The 19,974-nt window shown below is 33.7% G+C and overlaps 1 protein-coding gene across 3 annotated transcripts in view; it reads right to left on the bottom strand.

Moving 5' to 3' along the window:
• Positions 1–19,974, bottom strand: part of LOC101901439 (platelet-derived growth factor D) — a 54,995-nt gene that overhangs the window by 8,843 nt on the left and 26,178 nt on the right. The window lies entirely within an intron of this gene.

Genomic DNA, 19,974 nt, shown 5'->3' with positions numbered 1-19,974 from the left:
CAATTTTTTGCATGAAGGTTTTTTAAATGGTTTCTTAAACGACAATATTTTTTTAAAAAAAAAAGCGCGATTGGAAAATATAGATTTAAAAAATAAATTTTCTTTAAAAAAATGTTTTAGTAAAACCACGATTTTCTAAAAAAGGTTCTTAAACCAATATTCCTACATATCCAGGATTTCTGTAAAAATTAAAAAAAACGATTTTGCCTAATATATTTCTTAAAAACATTTTTTAACCCTTAAGTCAGATGTCTTAAAAAACAACATATTTGGAAAAAAACTTTAAAAACGGTATTAAAAAACCAGATTTTAGCAAAAGTAAATATCTGAATAATGCACTGATTTTTGTAAGAATCCTACGATTAAAAAAAAAAAAACTTAAAAAAATATTTAAAAATTAAGATTTTTGTAAAATTTTTCTTTAAACGATTTTTGCAATAAATGTTTTAAAAAAAATTTTTAAAAAATTTTCAATTAAGGTTTTTTTACAAGAAGGTCCTTGGAAAAATGGTCTTAAAATTATATTGTTACCGTCGGTTCTCGACAGAAAAAAATCACGAAAAAACGTTCGTAAACAATTATTTTAATCCTCGGAAATTTTAGCTTAGTTCGGCACTATCCTCTACTATTTGCAAGGAACTTGCAAAATTTAAATAATTTAAAAAAATCGGAATATCAGGTGTTACGGTTATATGGGGCTAGAGGAAAACTTGGACATCTATAGAGAATTATCTGCCAGAGAAGGTGGTGCCCATAGCGAACTTCAAACACCAAGTTTGATATAATTCTGTTGAAAAACTTAGCTAAAAAGATCAAATTATCAAATATAGGGAGGTATAGTTATATGGAGGTTGCACGAAAATGTGGGGCTGTAAGAGCAATTTTCTGTCATAGGAGATAGTATCAATTACGAACTCCAAATACCAAATTTGAAACAATTTCGGTAAAAAGTGTGTCAGAAATCATAAAAATATCGAATATATGGAGGTACAGTTATATGTGGGTTATACAAAAACTTTGATCTTTTTAGCCAATTTTCTGACAGAGAAGACGGTGGCTATTACGAAGCAATCAAAAAGCAAATTTAAGATGATTCTGTTGAAAAATGCAGCTATACTCCTCAAATACCGAATATTGAGATGTACCGTAATATGGGGCTATAGGAAGATATGGACATGTATGAGCATTTTTCTGTCATAGGAGGTAGCATCCATTACGAACGCCAAATACCACATTTGAAACATTTCCGGTGAAAAGTGTGACGGAAACCATCAAAATACCGAATATACAGGGGGTACAGTGGTATGGGGCCAATTTACAGCAAATTTGGATTAAAATTGCGCGTTGCATTTATATGGGGGCTATACCGTAACGTGGACCTACTTGGCCCATATCCTGCAGATATAAAATACATCTGAGTAAAAATTGATCGAACTACTCATTTCGTTTTTTCGGAAGCTAGAGTATTTTGTACAGAAGAACTGTCAGTCTCGCTAGATTGTTATGCTGATCCAGAATTGGTGGCTCTTTCCAAAACATAGGTATTCCCTGCCTTTTCCCCCTGGTAAACAATACCATCTTTCACACTAATAAACAAACGTAAAAACAACAATAATGACAATAATGACAATAAGCCGAACTATTTTGCAACAGAAAAATATTATGGTATCCCGAACAGACATGCCAACTTTGCTCCGAAAAAATAATATTTAAAAAACATATTTTGAAATAGCATTTTTAAGAAAAAAAAAAATTAAAACTTACTTTTTTTTAAATAAATTTTATAAAAAACTGATTTTTTTTTCAAAAAAAAAAAAAATCTAAATCCAATATTTTTTTAAATCCAAAATTTCTTTGAAGATAGTATTTATAAAAACAAACTTAATATATACTCCATAGTATGTTGAAAGTTATAAAAATTCCACAATTTTTGGCCATTCTGGCTTCTTTAAAGAAAATATTTTGAAAAAAAAATTGGAGATTTTTAATCAATAAGTCATTGAAGTAGTTTAACATAACCAGAATTTTGGTTTGATGATACTTAAAATTAAAAAAAAATGTTTAAAAAATTTAAAAAATGTTTTCTTTTAATTCCAAGATTGTTTTTAAGAAAATACATTCTTTACATATTTTTGCTCAGAAAATTTTTTTTTTTTTTTGAAAAATAATATTTAAAATTTTTTTTGAAATAGTTGGACTTAGACTTCCTTTACTACAACTTTTTTTGGTGTTGTGTAGAAGAACTTCAAAAGATTAAGTTACTTCCATAGATTTTTAAGAGGCATATTATCTGGGAATTCTGAATAGATTTTCTTTACAACATTTCTTCACAATGGGTTATATACCTAAAGGGATAGGAAGGTCTTCTGTCAATAGGAGATATTCAGAAGGTCAAAAAGTCTTCGGTAAAAACTTTCAAAAGCTACCGAAGAAGATTTTCAGAAAATCTTCTAGAGGAAACCTTCCGAAGGTCTTAGTCTATAGTTGGACTTCTAGTCGAAAATCTTCCGTATATACGAGAAATCTACATAGAAGGTCTTAAGAGAGCTTCTGCCTTTAGAGGGGAAACAGAAAGTATTCTGTCAATGTGAGACCTTCGGAAGGACTTCTGTCTACAGAAGAAATTAAGAGGTGTTTCTGCCAGTAGCAGACCCACAGAAATCTTCCAACTCTAGGAGAACTGCGGAACTTCTGGCATGAGTAGTAAAACTTAGGGAATCACTTCTTGTAACAATAACTTTAGAAGTTTTTTTTTTCTAAAAATACCTTTAGAACATCATCTTTCCATAGGAGCCCTTTAGAAGGTTATCTCAAAGTGGATATTTTTTTTTTTGAAAAGGAAGTTTTACTAAGGCTTTTTATCTTTGAACGACTTGCAGAAAACCTCCGTTTAACCTTTTTATATTCTTTTATTTATATATTTATGTGCCATGGCGTAATGCGTATAAAATTCTACCCCACCTCAATTATTTCCCAATTTTACAATATTATAAATTTTTTACAATCGAAAACAGTTTAAATAAGCCAAGTAAACATGTCTTCGAGACAAGTGCTTTGATAAATAACACAACAGCACTTCATCACATAACTTATGTATTGTTATTATTACTCATAGACACCACTTTTGATGTTGTTGTTGTAATTGTTAATATCACAATTTCCGTTCGAAAAAATAAAAAACAAAAAAATATGTATAAACAAATATTTGGTTGTATTTTTGTGATATTATCCTGATCTTGATATTTTTCTAAAAAAAAGACAGGCAGACAAACTAATAAAAGTAGAACACAAAAATTTCCAATTAAAAATAGTTTTGTTGATCTTTCAAGCCATTAGCGGAAATTATGATTAAGGCCATGTTTCAAAAAGGAGATTTCGTGGAAATGTGATATTCTTTTGAATACAAAAGAATTTAATGGATATATGGATATGGTATTTACTTTCAAAATCACACAATTATTAGGTCTGTTCGTTTACCTCCTGAGTAACATTTACTCAGTAAGAATCTACTGAGAATGAATCTTCTCTCTCCAGAGAAAAAATTGCAAAAAGTAAACGAAGAGCATATTAAAAAAACATTTATAAGATAACAGCAATTATTCACAGCAGAAATATTTTGATGAGGTTTATTTGATCTGCAACAAAAGTCTATTATTCCTGCATTTCCAATTGATATAAGCCTAGACAATGGTGTTCCCCGGATGTGCAATTATTTAGCTGAATTTGATACCTAAATTAATAGCAGGAATACCTTCACAGCAGAAATATTTTGATGAGGTTTATTTTATCTGCAACAAAACTCTATTAATCCTGCATTTCCAATTGATATATGCCTGGACAATGATGTCCCCCGGAAGCGCAATTCTTTAGCTGAATTTGACACCTAAATGAACAAAATAGCTCATCAGCAGCTCTTAAATTATTTATTCTTTATCACTCTCTATGCCATGCCATATGTCTAGAGAGGGTATATATCATTTGATATGGGCAAAACGTGCCTCATTGAAATAACGGTTTTAGACCCTAGATCTCTTTGGACCAAATCCGTTTCAGAACATTTCGAGTCAATCTAGCGATGTCCGTCCGTCTGTCTGTCTGGTGCGAACAATAACTCTCAAAGAGAAAATCCGATTTCGTCCAAACATGGCACATCGTAATATTATTATTAAACGAGTTCGGAGATGGGCTATATCGGTCCACACCTTCTGGTATTTCCCCCACAAAATGTGAACATTATCAAAGAAAATAAATTACTGCACAAAAAGAGAAATGATAATTCTATTTCGCTCCAACTTTTCATATCTTAATATTTGCGTCAGTGCTACGTCAGGTGCGAAAATGGACAATATCGGTACACTTCATCAAGTACCTCCCCCCACAGGGGCAAATTTTTGAATAATTATAACTCTTATAAAATGTGATGTAAGAGTCCGATTGTCTTCATATTCCACACATCCCAATATTTTCATCAACCCAAGGTCTGGTGTTAAGATGGAGTATATCGGTCTACACCTTCTGATACCTCACCCCCAAAAGGTCGAAATTTTTAAAAAATATATTTTTGCACAGAAAAAGAAAGGGTTATCCAATTTTGCTCCAACTTTGCAAATACTAATATTTGCGTCAGTGCTAGGTTGGGTGCTAAACTAGACAATATCAACCCACTGCATCAAGCACTTCCCCCACAAAGGGTCAACATTTTGAATAATTATAACTCTTATAAAATGTGATGTAAGAGTTCGATTGTCTTCAAATTACGGACATCACAATATTTTTATTAATCCAAGGTATGATGTAAAGGTGGAATATATGTGTTCACTCCCTCTGGTACCTCCTCCACAAAGGGTCAAAATTTGGAATATCCATGAGACTCATAAAACGCGAAATTAATATCCGATTCCATTTAGACTTGGCACATCTCCATATTTCCACCAACACAAGATCTGTTATAAGGATGGTGGAGATCAGACCATTGCTTCTGGTACCTCCCCACCAAAAGATCAAAGTTTAGAATTAACAAAACGACTATAAAATCCGAAATAAGCTTCCGATTCTCTTCATATTTCACACACCCCCTATTTCTACTTACACAAGATATACTGTGAAGATGTAATATATCGGCGCACTCCTTCTGGTACTTCCCCCACAAAATTCGGAATATTCATGAAGCTCATAAAACGCGAAATTATCATCCGATTCCATTCAGACTTGGCATATCTCAATATTTCCATCACCACAATATCTGTTATAAAGATTGTAGAGATCGGACCATTCCTTGAGGTACCTCCCCCACAAAGGGTCAACAATTTTAATATCCATGATATTAATGATAAAATGCGAAATTTACACTCGATTCCAAATCAGACTTGGTACATCTCAATGTTTCCATCAACACAAGATATGTTATAAATATGATAGAGATAGGACCATTCTTTCTGGTACCTCCGCCACATAGGGTTCAAGATTTGAAAAACAAAACGATCAAAGAAAGCGAAGTAAGCATCCAACTTTCTTCATATTTCACACATCCCATTATTTCTACTAAAACAAGATCTGCGGTGAAGGTGGGATATATCGGCCCATATTTTGAACATCCATGAAGCTCATAAACGCGTAACTAATATCCGATTCCATTCTGACTTATATTTATCTGCGAATCCCTTCTGGTATCTCACCAACAAAAGGTCAACATTTAGAATACCTTTATCTGTCATAACTTGCGAAACAAGACAGCGATTTTTTACAACTTGCTATATCTTAATATTTCTCTCAACCGGAAAACTGAGATGATTATGAAATTTATGATTTCGCGTAAAATTGGAAATAAATTTTCGATTTTTTTTTTGTAATGAAGTATGAAAATGGAAAACTTCGGTCGACTTGATCTGGTAAATATCACGCAGATTTTATCATTTTCTAAAAATTATCACATATCTCATATAAAGCGAAAGAAGTAGTCGACATAGTCGAAACCTGGCACATCACAATATTTAGGTCCAATACGAAATGGACAATATTGGCCCATTCCTTCGGAACCTACTCCATAGTGGGTCATCAATTTGAACAATCATAATAGAAGTCAAAATATATTTAAATACTCAAACAGTGGCAGAGGGTATAAATCTGTCGACAAAACCGACTGAAACTTTTAACTTGTTATACCCTTCACCATAGTATGGAGGGTTTATTAAGTTTGTCATTCCGTTTGTAACACCTCGAAATATACATTTTAGACCCCACAAAGTGTATAAATTCTTGATCAGCATAAAATTCTATGTCGATTTAGCAATGTCCGTCCGTCTGTCCGTCTGTGGAAATCACTCTAGCTTCCGAACGAAATGAAGTAGGTTGATAAAATATTTCTCAAATGTGTATTATGTCTGCAGGACTTTTGGTATTGAAAATGGGCCATGTAGGTCTACATCTTCATATAGCCCCCATATAACGGTACCTCCCGATATGCGGTATTTGATGCTTTTAGCGACATTTTTTACCGGAATTGTTTCAAAATTGGTATATAAAGTTCGTAATAGATACTACGGTTTGAGAATGACAAATGTAGGTCCACGTCTTCGTGTAGCCCCCATATAACGGTACCTCCCCATATTGGGTATTTTTATGATTTTAGAGACATTATTTACCGGAACTTTTTCAAATTTCGCATTTGAAGTTCGTAATGGATATTACAGTCTATGACAGAAAATTGTCTGTGCGGGTCCACGTCTTCGTATAGCTCCCATATAACGGAAGCCCCGATATTCGGTATTTTGATGATTTTAGCGACATTATTTACCGGAATTGTTTCAAATTTCGCATTTGAAGTTCGTAATGGATACTACAGTCTATGACCCCATATAAGGGAACCCCCGATATTCGGTATTTTGATGATTTTAGCAACATTATTTACCGGAATTATTTCACATTTTGTATTTGAAGTTCGCAATGGATGCCAGAAAATTTTCTGTGCAGGTCCACGTTTTAGTATAACCCCATGATACCTTGCTATATTCGGTTTATCTCCAAATTTTTACCAAATGTTGGAGGGTATTCAAAGTTCGGCGTGGCCGAATTTACAGCTTTTTTATTTGTTTTCTCTTAAATGTTATATTTGCGTACTCATGTGCTAGTACACGGTTTTGAGCAGGGCTGCTTCAAGTCACATATTATTTTCCCATACCATTCCTCTAAACTGATGTTTTGTTTGATCGATCAACAAAAAACTTCGACTTTGATCCTAGAATATAATTTCTACAAATGTTTGGCCTTTTGCTACTTTTCAAATTTTGGCGAAATCTAAAAATTTATGGCAAATGTGTTTCTTTGAAAAAAACTCTCTTCTCATAATTGTTTTGATGTCTCTCTGCTTTTCTTCCATTGAACCCTATAATCCGTCACTAAATACAAATTATTGTTAAAAGCTTTGATGTTCGTTGGATTCCACCCTCATCTCGAATAAGACAAAACAAATGTTTTCGGTGTTGTTGTTATTATTTATAATCTGTTTTAAAAATAGCCCAAAAGCCACTTTTTTTTAACAAAAACAAAAAACACAACGTCACAAAAATGTCACTAATTAATGATTGTTTATATGGCTGTATGTATATATACATCCGTACACATGTAAGCGGGCAGGTATATCTGAGTGTGTGTTCTTTTTTAAAGAATTCCAGGTGATTCATCCAACAACCGCACACATCGTTCTCTGATTATGGCCATACGGGCATGGAGACAACGATCGTCGTTGGCTGATTGCCGTCTAACTGAACAAATAACAATAATATATGTCGTTGTTGTTGTTTTCAGTTTCAGTACTATATTTGACCCAAAGGCACGAGTTGAATGTTTGAATGAATGAATTTAAAGTTGTTGGCGCCGCTTATGAATATCATCAGCGATTAGTTCCGTACAACAACAAGAACATTAAGAAGATGAACCGCATGTAATTTAAGTGGTTAGGAAAATGTATGGTTGCATTTTGAGAAGATTTTTATTAGGGTGGAATTGAAAAAGAAGACATGGTAAGGGCTTTCAAAATACCGAATATTTGTATTCTACTGATAAAGGGTGATTTTAAAGCTTTTATCTTTTTGGCAACAATGGAGCGCAGATTTGCTCATTTTCACTAGGGAGCGAAATTTGCTCGCGAGCAGGAGTGCTCGAAGAGTGGGAGTTTTTTACGACGTCTACTCTTTACTCATTTGTTTTGCGAGTGCTCTTTTGTTTTTGGAGTGCTCTCCCAATCACTTCTGTTTGCAAAATTAGAGTGGGAGTAGGATCGCTCTAAAAGTTTAAATCTGTGCTCTAAAAGTGTATTCTCAGCCACATGGCTACAGAGGGTATATATCATTTGATACGGCTAAAACGTGCCTCATTTAATTAACGGTTTTAGACCCTAGGTCTCTTTGGACCAAATCCGTTTCAGGGCATTTGGAGTCGATCTATGAATGTACGTCCGTCTATCTGTCTGGCTCTTTGGTGCGCACGATAACTCTCGAAGCGAGTGTCCGATTTGATCTAAACTTGGCATATCGTAACATTATTATCAAACTTAGATCGAGATCGGAGATGGACAATATCGCTACACTTCTTCTGGTACATCCCCCACAAAAAGTCGAAATTTTCAAAAAAAAAAAGTTAAAAAGCAGTAAGTTCGGCCGGACCGAATATTGCCGTTATTTTGGTGCCTAGACGACGTGGACCCACACAGGCATTATTTGTCATAAGTCATTACCAAATTCAAATTCGGAACTTGAAATAAACGGTGAATAATGTAGCTAAAATCATCAAAATATAGAATATAGGGGGTACCGTTATATCGGAGCTGTGCGAAGACCTGAACCTGCGTAGACAATTTTTTGCCATAGGCTGCAGCTGTATCCATTACGAACTTCAAATACGACATTTCAAACAATTTCGGTGAGTATTGTACCTAAACTCGTCAAAATACCGAATATAGGGAGGTACTGGTATATGGGGCCTATACGAAGTTGTGGACCTGCACAGACAATTTTCTGTCTTAGGCTGGAGTATCCATTTCAAACTTCAAATGCCAAAGTTGAAACAATTCCGGTGAATAATGTTGCTAAAATCATAAAAATACCGAATATCGGGAGGTACCGTTATATGGGGGCTATACGAAGACGTGGACCTGCACAGTCAATTTTCTGTCTTAGGCGGGAGTATCCATTTCGAACTTCAAATACCAAAGTTGAAACAATTCCGGTGAATAATGTTGCTAAAATCATCAAAATACCGAATATCGGGAGGTACCGTTATATGGGGGCTATTCGAAGACGTGGACCTGCACAGACAATTTTCTGTCTTAGGCTGGAGTATCCATTTCAAACTTCAAATGCCAAAGTTGAAACAATTCCGGTGAATAATGTTGCTAAAATCATAAAAATACCGAATATCGGGAGGTACCGTTATATGGGGGCTATACGAAGACGTGGACCTGCATAGACAATTTTCTGTCTTAGGCTGGAGTATTCATTTCGAACTTCAAATACCAAAGTTTAGCCTTCTATCTCAATTCGTTCGAGACAGACGGACATGGCTAAATCGACTTGGAATTTTACGCTGATCAAGAATATATATACTTTGTTGGGTCTGACATGAGTATTTCGAGGAGTTACAAACGGAATGACAAAGTTAATATACCCTCCTTAGTATGGTGGAGGGTATAAAAAATATATATCACTACACAGAAAGAGAAAGGATATTCCGATTTTGCTCCAACTTTGCAAATCCTATTATTTGCGTCAGTGCTAGGTCTGATGTGAAAATGGACGATATTGGCCTATTCTATCAAGTACCTGTCCACAAAGGGTTAAAATTTTGAATATTCATAACTCCTGTAAAATGTGAAAAAAGAGCCAGCCTATCTTCAAATTTCGCACATCCCAATATTTTTATCAATACAAGATCTGGTAAAAAAATGGTATATAGCGGACCACTCCTTCAAGTAACACTTCCACAAAGGGTCAACACTTTGAATAACAATGAGGCTCCTAGAACGCGAAACGAGCATTCGATTATTTTCAAAATCGGCACATCCCAATATTTCTACCAACACAAGATCTGGGAGAAGATAGAATATGTCGGACTGCTCCCTCTGGTACCTACGCCACAATGGGGCAACATTTTGAATTTCAAAACGCTTGTAAAATGCGAAATAAGCATTCGGTTCTCTTCAAATTTCACACAACTCAATATTTTTACGAAACAATAACAGTTTTCGGCCTCAAATTCGGTGCAGCAGGCCACACAGCACTCATAACAATGACCTTATTGGGAAGCGAGTGCGGTGAATATTTTATTTCACGTTCCGCCTACATTGTGCGATTTAAAGCCTTAAACTATTTCTTGTGGGGCTATGTTTAAGCTCATCTCTTTACAAAAGAGCCGGCTTCAATCGGCGCATTAAAATAGAAAATTGAGGCATTTATTCGTGAGATATCGGCCGAAATGAAATGAAACAATAACAGTTTTCGGCCTCAAATTCGGTGCAGCAGGCCACACAGCACTCATAACAATGACCTTATTGGGAAGCGAGTGCGGTGAATATTTTATTTCACGTTCCGCCTACATTGTGCGATTTAAAGCCTTAAACTATTTCTTGTGGGGCTATGTTTAAGCTCATCTCTTTACAAAAGAGCCGGCTTCAATCGGCGCATTAAAATAGAAAATTGAGGCATTTATTCGTGAGATATCGGCTGAAATGTTGAAAGGAGCGGATGGATCATTAGAGTCGCGGTCAACATTTGCATGAAATAATTTTCAAATGTGAAATTATATGGACAATTCAAATAAAATTTCATGATTTTTTTCTGAATTTAATGTTTTTTTTTTTTGAAAAACTTTCCTGTAACTCTTAAAAAATTACACTTCAGAAAGATTCTAAATGTCTTTCCGTGAAAATAAGGCCTTTATCTTCAAATCTTCCGGTGGGGAAAGGCCAATTAATAAGCTATGTTTTTCTCCAGGATTTTTGAGGACGCCTTCAACACCAATCCGATCAAATGAAGACGAAACAAAAAAAATAGACACTTGTCATTCATGTTCACAACAAAATACACCTGAATGACGCTTGAAAATAATTGTGTATTCAAAATGATAATTGACATATTATCACGTAGCAATTGGCGATTGTTCTTGGTTAGCAGCTGCTGTTGCTTACGGCTTACATGGGGGTGATTGTCTAAAGAAGCGCCTAGAGAATACAAGTTATGAATTTATTGCTATTATTTTTTTTTCATTCATTTCACTTTTCTCCACTTTATTTATTCTCTATTTATGACTCACCTGTCAATGAAATGGGAGGTGTTAATAAGTCTGTTGTTTTTTTTTTTGTAATTGTTTCGATAAACTATTAAGCTATTAACAAATTTAATTTAATTATTAAATTGCAAAAATTCAAACGGGAAAATAATACCCTAAATTAGCCCTACAGGAGAAACCACCTTTAATTAGGCTGGAAAATGTGGCCCATGAAAATGCTGAAAATATTCCAAATCTTTTGATGAAAATAGGAAAGGATTGAACTTCTTAAGCCTTCCGCCATGTAAAAACTTGGTTATGACCAAGATCTAAAAAAATTGAAGGTTCCGTTTTAAATAAGGTATTTTAAATAATTTTTACGAGGACTAAAACTAAACACTGAAAAATCGAAATACCGAATAACAGGTGAATTGTTTGTGAAATTGTTACCGATACTTCCAAAATGCCGAAAATGAAAAATACGATTTTTGCTCGAAGTAAATCAAAGCACAGAGAACTGGACATTTCGTGTTACAGTTAATTTGGGTGGGCAGATACCACCTAAAAGCCGAAAATTAAAAAAAAAAAAAAACACCTTCGTATGGAGGTTGCAGCAAAAAAGGAGCTAAATTTAGAAATTTAATACCTTGCAAAACAAATTCAAGATACCTGCTGATTTTCAATATTTTGGTAGTTTTCGATCCAATTTTAAACCAAATAAATTGCAGTTTACTATTTAATGTTCTTTCTGGATAAACTTTTTTATGACAGAAAAAACGGAAATGATTTTTCGGAAATTTGGACGAAAACCTCCAAGTACTAAACATAAAAATTGGCCCTACATTGAATCATTTTGGGTGGATTAAGTCTAAGAACAGAGAACTCGAAATGGTATGCCCCACCTAATTTTGTTGGGCGAAGATTCCACCAAACTCCTGTTCTAGATCGAAAAAACCCATAAGTTAGGGTAAATAAAAAACCTGAAAATATTGAAGTACTCCATAACTCTCTGTAAAATTTGAAAGTTTTATATTAAGTGCTGTCAAATGCATCTTCAAATATTGAGGATCCACTATGTACGATTAAGGCAATGTGAAGCCCCTAAGTACGAATAATAGGAAAATGTTTACCTTTTCACCAAAAGGTCTTCGAAATAGTTCGTTTTGAAGTTCACCTAGGAGGATATAAGATAAATCATTGTACAATGGCTCCACATCCGATTTCTTTGTTCAAAAATATTTTAACGCGTCCGTATGTAAACCATATATAAAAACAGTGACATCCATATCAAACTTCAGGATTTCCTTCTCTCAACTGCAGACACCAACCGAGGCCATAATATCAAATTTCGGAATTTCAGACAATACGCAATTTAGTACCGCTTAGTAATTTCCGCACAATTATAGTAGACATTTTCAAAGCTATCTCCACATCTCAAACTCAAATGTCAACAGTGGCATTAGCATCAAATTTTAGGATTTCAGCTTTTAAATTTCCCCCATTCCCAATTATAGTACCATTTTTTACCATTATAGTACGCATATTCAATACCAGCTCCTTCTCTCAACGTTAGGTACCATCAGTGACATCCATATCAAATTTCATCATTTCAGCTCTATCCATTCAGCCAAAACCCAATTTAGTACTATTTAGTACATTTCGTACAAGTATAGTACATATTTAAAAAAACATCTTCATATCTCAATTCCAAATTCCAGAAGAGACCTCAATGTCAAATTTGAGGATTCCAGTTCTATTCCTTCAGCCAATACCAAATTTAGTATCACTTAGTACTTTTCGAACAAACATAGTATGCTTATCCAATAGCAGCTCCTTCTCTTAAGTATATATACCATCAGTAACATCCATATCAAATTTAATAATTTCAGCTCTATCCATTTACCCAAAACCAAATTTAGTACGATTTCGGACTAAAGGTACGATTTTAGTAAATATTGCTAAAATCACCCTCATATCCCAATTCGAAATACCAACAGAAACCTCAATATCAAACTTGAGGATTCCAGCCCTATTCCTTCTTCCAATGCCAAATTTAGTACCATTTAGTACTTTGCGTACAAATATGGGACGTATTTTCAAATCCATTTTAAAATCTCAGCCTTAGATACCAACAGTTATCTAAATATCAAACTATAGAATTTTATCTCTATCCCTTCAACCAATACCAAATTTAGTACTTTTCGTACAATTATTGTACACATTTCCAAAATCATCCTCATATCTCAATTCTAGATACCAATAGAGAGCACAAAATCAAAATTACAAATATCCGACCTATCCCTTCACCCAATACCGAATTTAGTACTTTTCGTACAGATATAGGACACATTTTCAAACCACCGCCAATTCTCAAACACAGTTACCATCAGTAATATAAATATCAAATTCCAATTGTATATCTATCCCTTCATCCAATAAAAAATTTAGTACTATTTAGTACTTTTCTTCCAACTTTAGTACACTTTTTCGAAACCACCGTCATATATCCAGGCTGCACATGAACAGCAACCCCAATACTAAATTTCAGATTTGAAGCAATATCTCTTCACCAAATACCAAATGTTACCATTTGGTACTATTTAGTACTTTTCGTACAATTTTAATACACATTTCCAAAACCATATCTTTATCACAAACCCACCACTAACAGGGACCCCAGTACAAATGTCATCCGTTCCCCCTAAACCCATTTGTTCCTAGTTTAGTACCATTTAGTACAATTCACACACTTAGTACACATTTGCAAAGCCACCTTCATATATCAAACTTATATTCCAAACATGCTTCTCATACCCAAATTTAAGTTTTTTGCACTATCCGTTCACATAATACCGAATGGTACCATTTTCGAAGTTTAGTACCATTTTAGAACTTTTCGTAATATTAAAATTCGAATTCCCAAAAAAATCTTTGGTACATGTATTTTACACTCCATCCGTCACTCTTATGCCAAATTGTAGAATTCTTGCTCATTTCGTTTGTCCAATACAAAATCTCTTCAAAATTAGTACCATTTAGTACAGTTTGCACACTTAGTACTCATTTTCAAAATCACCTTCGTATTATCAAAATTACTTTGGAACCTTGTTTCTGGCGCGAAATTTCAAGTGTGGTCTGTCCGTTCATATAATACCAAATGTTACAATTTTAGAAGTTCTGTATCATTTTAGAACTTTTCGTAATCTTAAAGCTCGAATTCCCAAAAACCCTTTTGTATATCTATTCTGCACTCCATCCGTCACTCTCATTTTTATTCCCTCACCTTGGAAAGGTGGGAATATTAACTTTGTCATTCCGTTTGTAACATCCTTAAATATTCGTCGTGGACCCCATAAAGTATATATATTCATAATCAGCATATAATTCTAAGTCCATTTAACGAGGTCCGTCTGTCTGCCCGTCTGTCTGTTGAAGTCACGATACAGGCCACATTATTTGACGTAGAGCGCCAAAAAATTTAGCTGAGCAATTTGTATTGTGTCTAGGATGGTTGGTATTGCAAATGAGATATATCGGTCCACGTTCTGGTATAGTCCCCTTATAACGGTACCTCCCGATATTCGGTATTTTGATGATTTATGCCACATTTTTTCACGGATTTGTCTGAAAATTGGTATTTGTAGGTCATAACGGGTCCCTGTGCATGTGGCAAAACATTGCATGTATAGGTTCACGTTTTGGTATAGCCCCCATATAAAGGTAACTCCCGATATTCGGTATTTTGATGATTTTTGCCACATTTTTTTATGGATTTGTCTAAAAATTGGTATTTGTTGGTCATAATGGGTTCTAGATCCGTTGGCGAAACATTGCATGTATAAGTCCACGTTTTGGTATAGCCCCCATGTAGCGGTACCTCCCGATATTCGGTATTTTGATGGTTTTTGTCACATTTTTTTCAAGGATTTGTCTAAAAATTGGAATAAGTTGGTCATAATAGGTTCTAACTCCGTTGGCGAAACATTGTATGTATAGGTCCCCGTTTTTTTTATAGCCCTATATAGCGGTACCGCCCGGTATTCCGTATTTTGATGATTTTTGCCACATTTTCCCACGAATATGTCTAAAAATTGGTATTTGTGGGTCATAATTGGTTCTAATGTTTCCAATACCCTAAGGTGGAGGGTATTAAAAGATCGGCCCGGCCCAATTTAATTTTTTTTTTTTGATATATTTATAAGAGTAATACAGTATAGTTTAGTTAGTTTATATAGTTTTTCTAAGTATCTGACGTGAGGCGTAAACTTGCTTTATATTGCTCAAACAAACGTCCACTATTTGGTGTCCTTGCAAAAAATATTCAATTAATTTGCGGAATACCTGTGCAGCTTTAAATTTGAATTTGAGTGTATTGAAATGCTAATACCAGTTGAACGAAATAGAAAACTGCGTAATATTATTATCCACTTGTTTGCAATGATACGTTAGTATATCTTTATTTACATAGAAATGCAAATAATGACAAATATCTCTATATTCCGAAAAACATACACTTTCTTTTAATTAATAACAAATAAACCCTCTTTAAAACAAATAAAATTAATAAAAATTGGCAACTTAATTAAGTCAACACTGCCGAGATAACACCGCCAGATAAGAACGGAAGAAAGAAAGAAAGAAAGCGAGAAATTTTGCGTCATTCGTATGTGGCCAAAACACATTATTTACATTATTCACATTCTCGCGATTGACTCACAAGAAATGGTAATTAAAAATAAAGCTGTTGCTAATCTTAACAAAATCCCTTGGCCAAATATTTGAAAAAAAAAAGAATTGTAGTTTGTTTTTAATTTGTGTCGCCAATAAATATTAGTTGCCGTTTTAGTATTTTTTTTGAGGCGATGACAAACTAAACTTTCCCATGATGCAATCAATAACCAGCATTCCACTAAGGATGCTCAGTATTCTACATGCATTCGAATCAGTTTTCAATCACAACAAAAACAAAAAAATAAAAATCAACAAATCACTTGAATCTGTTGCGGTTGTTAGGCATTGCAAATTCTATGGAATTTTAAATGGGATCAGTCAGCCAGACAGACAGACAGACAGATGTTTGGTCAACAGCTGGCCAACCAAGGCAGGGTTGGGTATTACACAAGCCACAAGTGGCATTTTGTTCGTTAAAAGGTTAAATTAATGTGCAATATTTACATTTACGCTAATTACCATCGTGAAATGCTTGATCATGATTAATATGACGCAAAATAACGGAAATTTATGTTGAAGAGGTCAACATGGGTAAATGTTTTACGCTAAAACGTAGCCTTAGAAAAATGTTGTTGAAATTAAAAAAAAAAAAAAACGATTTTTAGGTCTTTTGATTTGATACAGCCGAAATGTATCTCATCAAAACAATGATTTTAAATCATGTGTCTCCTTGGTCAAAATCTGTTGCAGAACATTTGGTGTCGATTCACGGATGTCCGATGGCGACCCTGACTAGCTGATGCACACGATGTCTCTGGAATTATTTCAACCAAATTAAGATCTAGTGCGAAGTTTTGCAATATAGACCTGCATCTTTTATTCCTTTCGCAACAAATCGTTAAATTTTTAAATAGTCATTGAAAGTTTCATAAAAAGTTTGAATACCCGTACATTGTAATATTTATATTGAACTTGTGAAAAAATCTTCAATATTGACAAACTACATTTTCGAGGTTAAAAATGGTGGATTTTTTTTAAGTTTTCAAGGATTTTATTCAAGAATATCCCGACTGATAAAATCTTGAATTTTCTGGGAAAAAAGTCAATTATTTTAAAATCTAGTTTTTTATAAGAAAAAAAATTTCAAAGACGTTTTTGCCAAAAAATCATGGATTTTACAAAAAGTCGTATACTGAGCAAAAAATCCAGAAATTTACGGAATCTTTTCGAGAACATTCTGAACTGAATTTTTCAAGTAAAAAGGACATCTAGGAAGAAAAAAAATTAAGAACATACTAGGCAAAACATGGTTTTAAAAAAATTCAAGGATATCTGAGCAAAAACTTTTGGATTTCTCAAGGATATCCCGACAAACTAATTTATCTGACCAAAAAAAATCGTTGATTTGTCAGGAAAGTTGTGGCTTTTTTTTTGAAAAAAAAAAAAAAACTATTTTGAAGGACGTCCTTATATTTTTCAATGATTTTTTAAAGATTTCCTTATCAACAAATCGTGAATTATTCAAGAAAAAGTTTTCAAGGACATCCTGACAAACAAATTGCGGAGTTTTCAAGAAAAAATTGCAAACAATTAAGAAATATTTTAAAAGTATCAGCCGGTTTATACCGACCGATGTATACCCTCAGCTATTGTCCGTCTATTTAAATATACTTTGGCATTCGTATTTATTATTCATCACGTTGAGCATTTATGGGGGAGGTTCCGAAGTAACCTCCTCTCGTATATATGTCTGATATAAATATTACTACGTGCCATATTCGGGCTATATCACTTAATATGAAAAATCTGATAACTTTTAGAAAATGTTGAAATGTGCGTGAGATGCCAGATGTAATCGAAGTATTCCACTTCATATAATACAGATAAAAATATTAATGTGTGCAAAATGTATTTTCAATTTTATGCGAATAATTGTAAGACAAAATGATAACTTTTTGTGGAGGAGGAATTATCGGAGAGAGTGCTCAGAAAAATTCACCGATATCCATCATTTTCAAACCCTATATTGTGTTAGTAGAAATATTGGGATGTGTGGAATTTTTAAGAGATTTATGAGAGATATAATTATTCAAAATTTTGGCCCTTTTGTGGGAGAGGTACCAGAAAGATTGCAGCGATATATTTCATTTTCCAACCAGACCTTGGGTTAATAAAAATATTGTGATGTGTGTAATTTGAAGACAATCGGACTCTTACATCACATTTTAGAAGAGTTATAATTATTCCATATTTTGACCTTTGCCCTGACCTGACTTAGCACTGAGGCAAATATTAGCAAAGTTGGAGCAAAATTGGAACATCCTTTCTCTTTCTGTGCATTTTTTTGAAAATTTTGAACTTTTGTGGAGAGATACCAGAAGGAGTGGACCGATATTGCCAATCTCCGAACTCTATCTTAGTTTAATAATAATATTACGATGTTATAGTGTGCACCAACTGTCGGACGGGCATGGCAAGATCGACTTTAAATGTCCTGAAACGGATTTTTTCCAAACAGACCTAGGGTCTAAAACCTTTATTTCGATGAGGCACGTTATGCTTGTATCAAATGATATATACGTTCTGTAGCCATATGGCTGAGGGTATATTAAATCTAAAAAAATACCAAAGAATTTAAAAAAATTCTTGAACATCTTGAACAAAAAATACTGGAGTTTTCAAGAAAAACTTTTAAATCCATCAAAAAAAATTCGAGGACAATCTGATATGAAATCTTGAATTTTTCAAAAAATCCTCACCAAAAAAGTGTATTTTTCAAGAAAATAATTCAAGGCGGTCAAGAAATCGTTGATTTCTGAAAACAAAAATCCAAGGACTAGCTAACATAAATATGAAGTGTTTGTGAAGATATGATTTCAAAAGACATCCTAATCAAATGATCGTATATTTGTTAAGAAAACTTTTTTGTGAATTTCTCAAGAAAAAATTTTCACGGACATTCAAACCAAATATTCGTGGATTTTTCGTAAACAAATTTTAAGGACATTTTGGCGAAAACTCGTAGTCTTTTGCAAAAAAGTCTTTTCAAGAATATCCTAAATCGTGGATTTTTTTAAGAACAATCTGTTCAAGGAAATCCTGACAAAAATTGTATTTTTAATAAAAAGTCAAGTAAAAGAAGAACAAACAAAATTACAAAGAGATCTCATGTCATGTCAGTCAATCCCCTGCATTTTGGAGAAAAACAGTTGGATATCATCTCACGGTAGCTCTAAGCATTCACAGTTATATTACACTTAGCAGCATTTTTGAAGAAGTACGAACCAAACTTTTTTGCGACTTTTTCTGGATGCATTGGTAGCTTTTCGTATGCTTCTGGCTGATCTTCACTTCAAAATCTAAATTTTTTCTTTTTGAGTAAAAATGACCTGGAAGAGGTGCATGATGAATTTTCTTAAAAGAGCACGCACTTTTACAGTGAAACAAAACACGCAGCGTGCATGAGCTGTTTTAACCAGAACTCTGTGCTGATGAATTTCATTACTTGGTAATGGGGTTTGTAACTTATTTTGCTTTGAAATTAAAACCCCATTGTTTTCATGATCTGGTAATATCTGATTAAAAATTAATCCCGTCATTTGAAGAGTAATTTATGATGGCAAATCTGGTTGGATTTATCAAAGCCAAAAAATATTGAGATTTTTTTTTTTCGGTAAAAAAAGTACACAGTGGTTTTTCCATAAAAAGCTATTACATTGTCGTATTATATGCTCCCTGGGAGCTAAACAAAATCCATTCCTTGGATAAATGTCCATCTCCGTCCGACAACATAAAAGTTGTTATTTAACACCAAATTTCCACAAAAAAAAATTATGACATAAAAATGCGAATTTCCCATCAAAACGTTTAAAGCAAAATGTGCAAATGGCCCATTCAATGGTCATAAAACCGAGTACAGGATGTTTATATTTAGTGTTCCTTCCCTACGGCAATAGTTTTTTTATTCTCTGATTTACACACACGCACGCACTCGCAATTTAAATGGAGTATAATTTTAATTGTTGTTGTTGTTGCTCTTTTTTA

This window comes from Musca domestica, unplaced genomic scaffold (assembly GCF_030504385.1).
Source record: "Musca domestica strain aabys unplaced genomic scaffold, Musca_domestica.polishedcontigs.V.1.1 2, whole genome shotgun sequence".
NCBI lineage: Eukaryota > Metazoa > Arthropoda > Insecta > Diptera > Muscidae > Musca > Musca domestica.
This window is presented reverse-complemented; position numbering and strand designations above follow the sequence as displayed.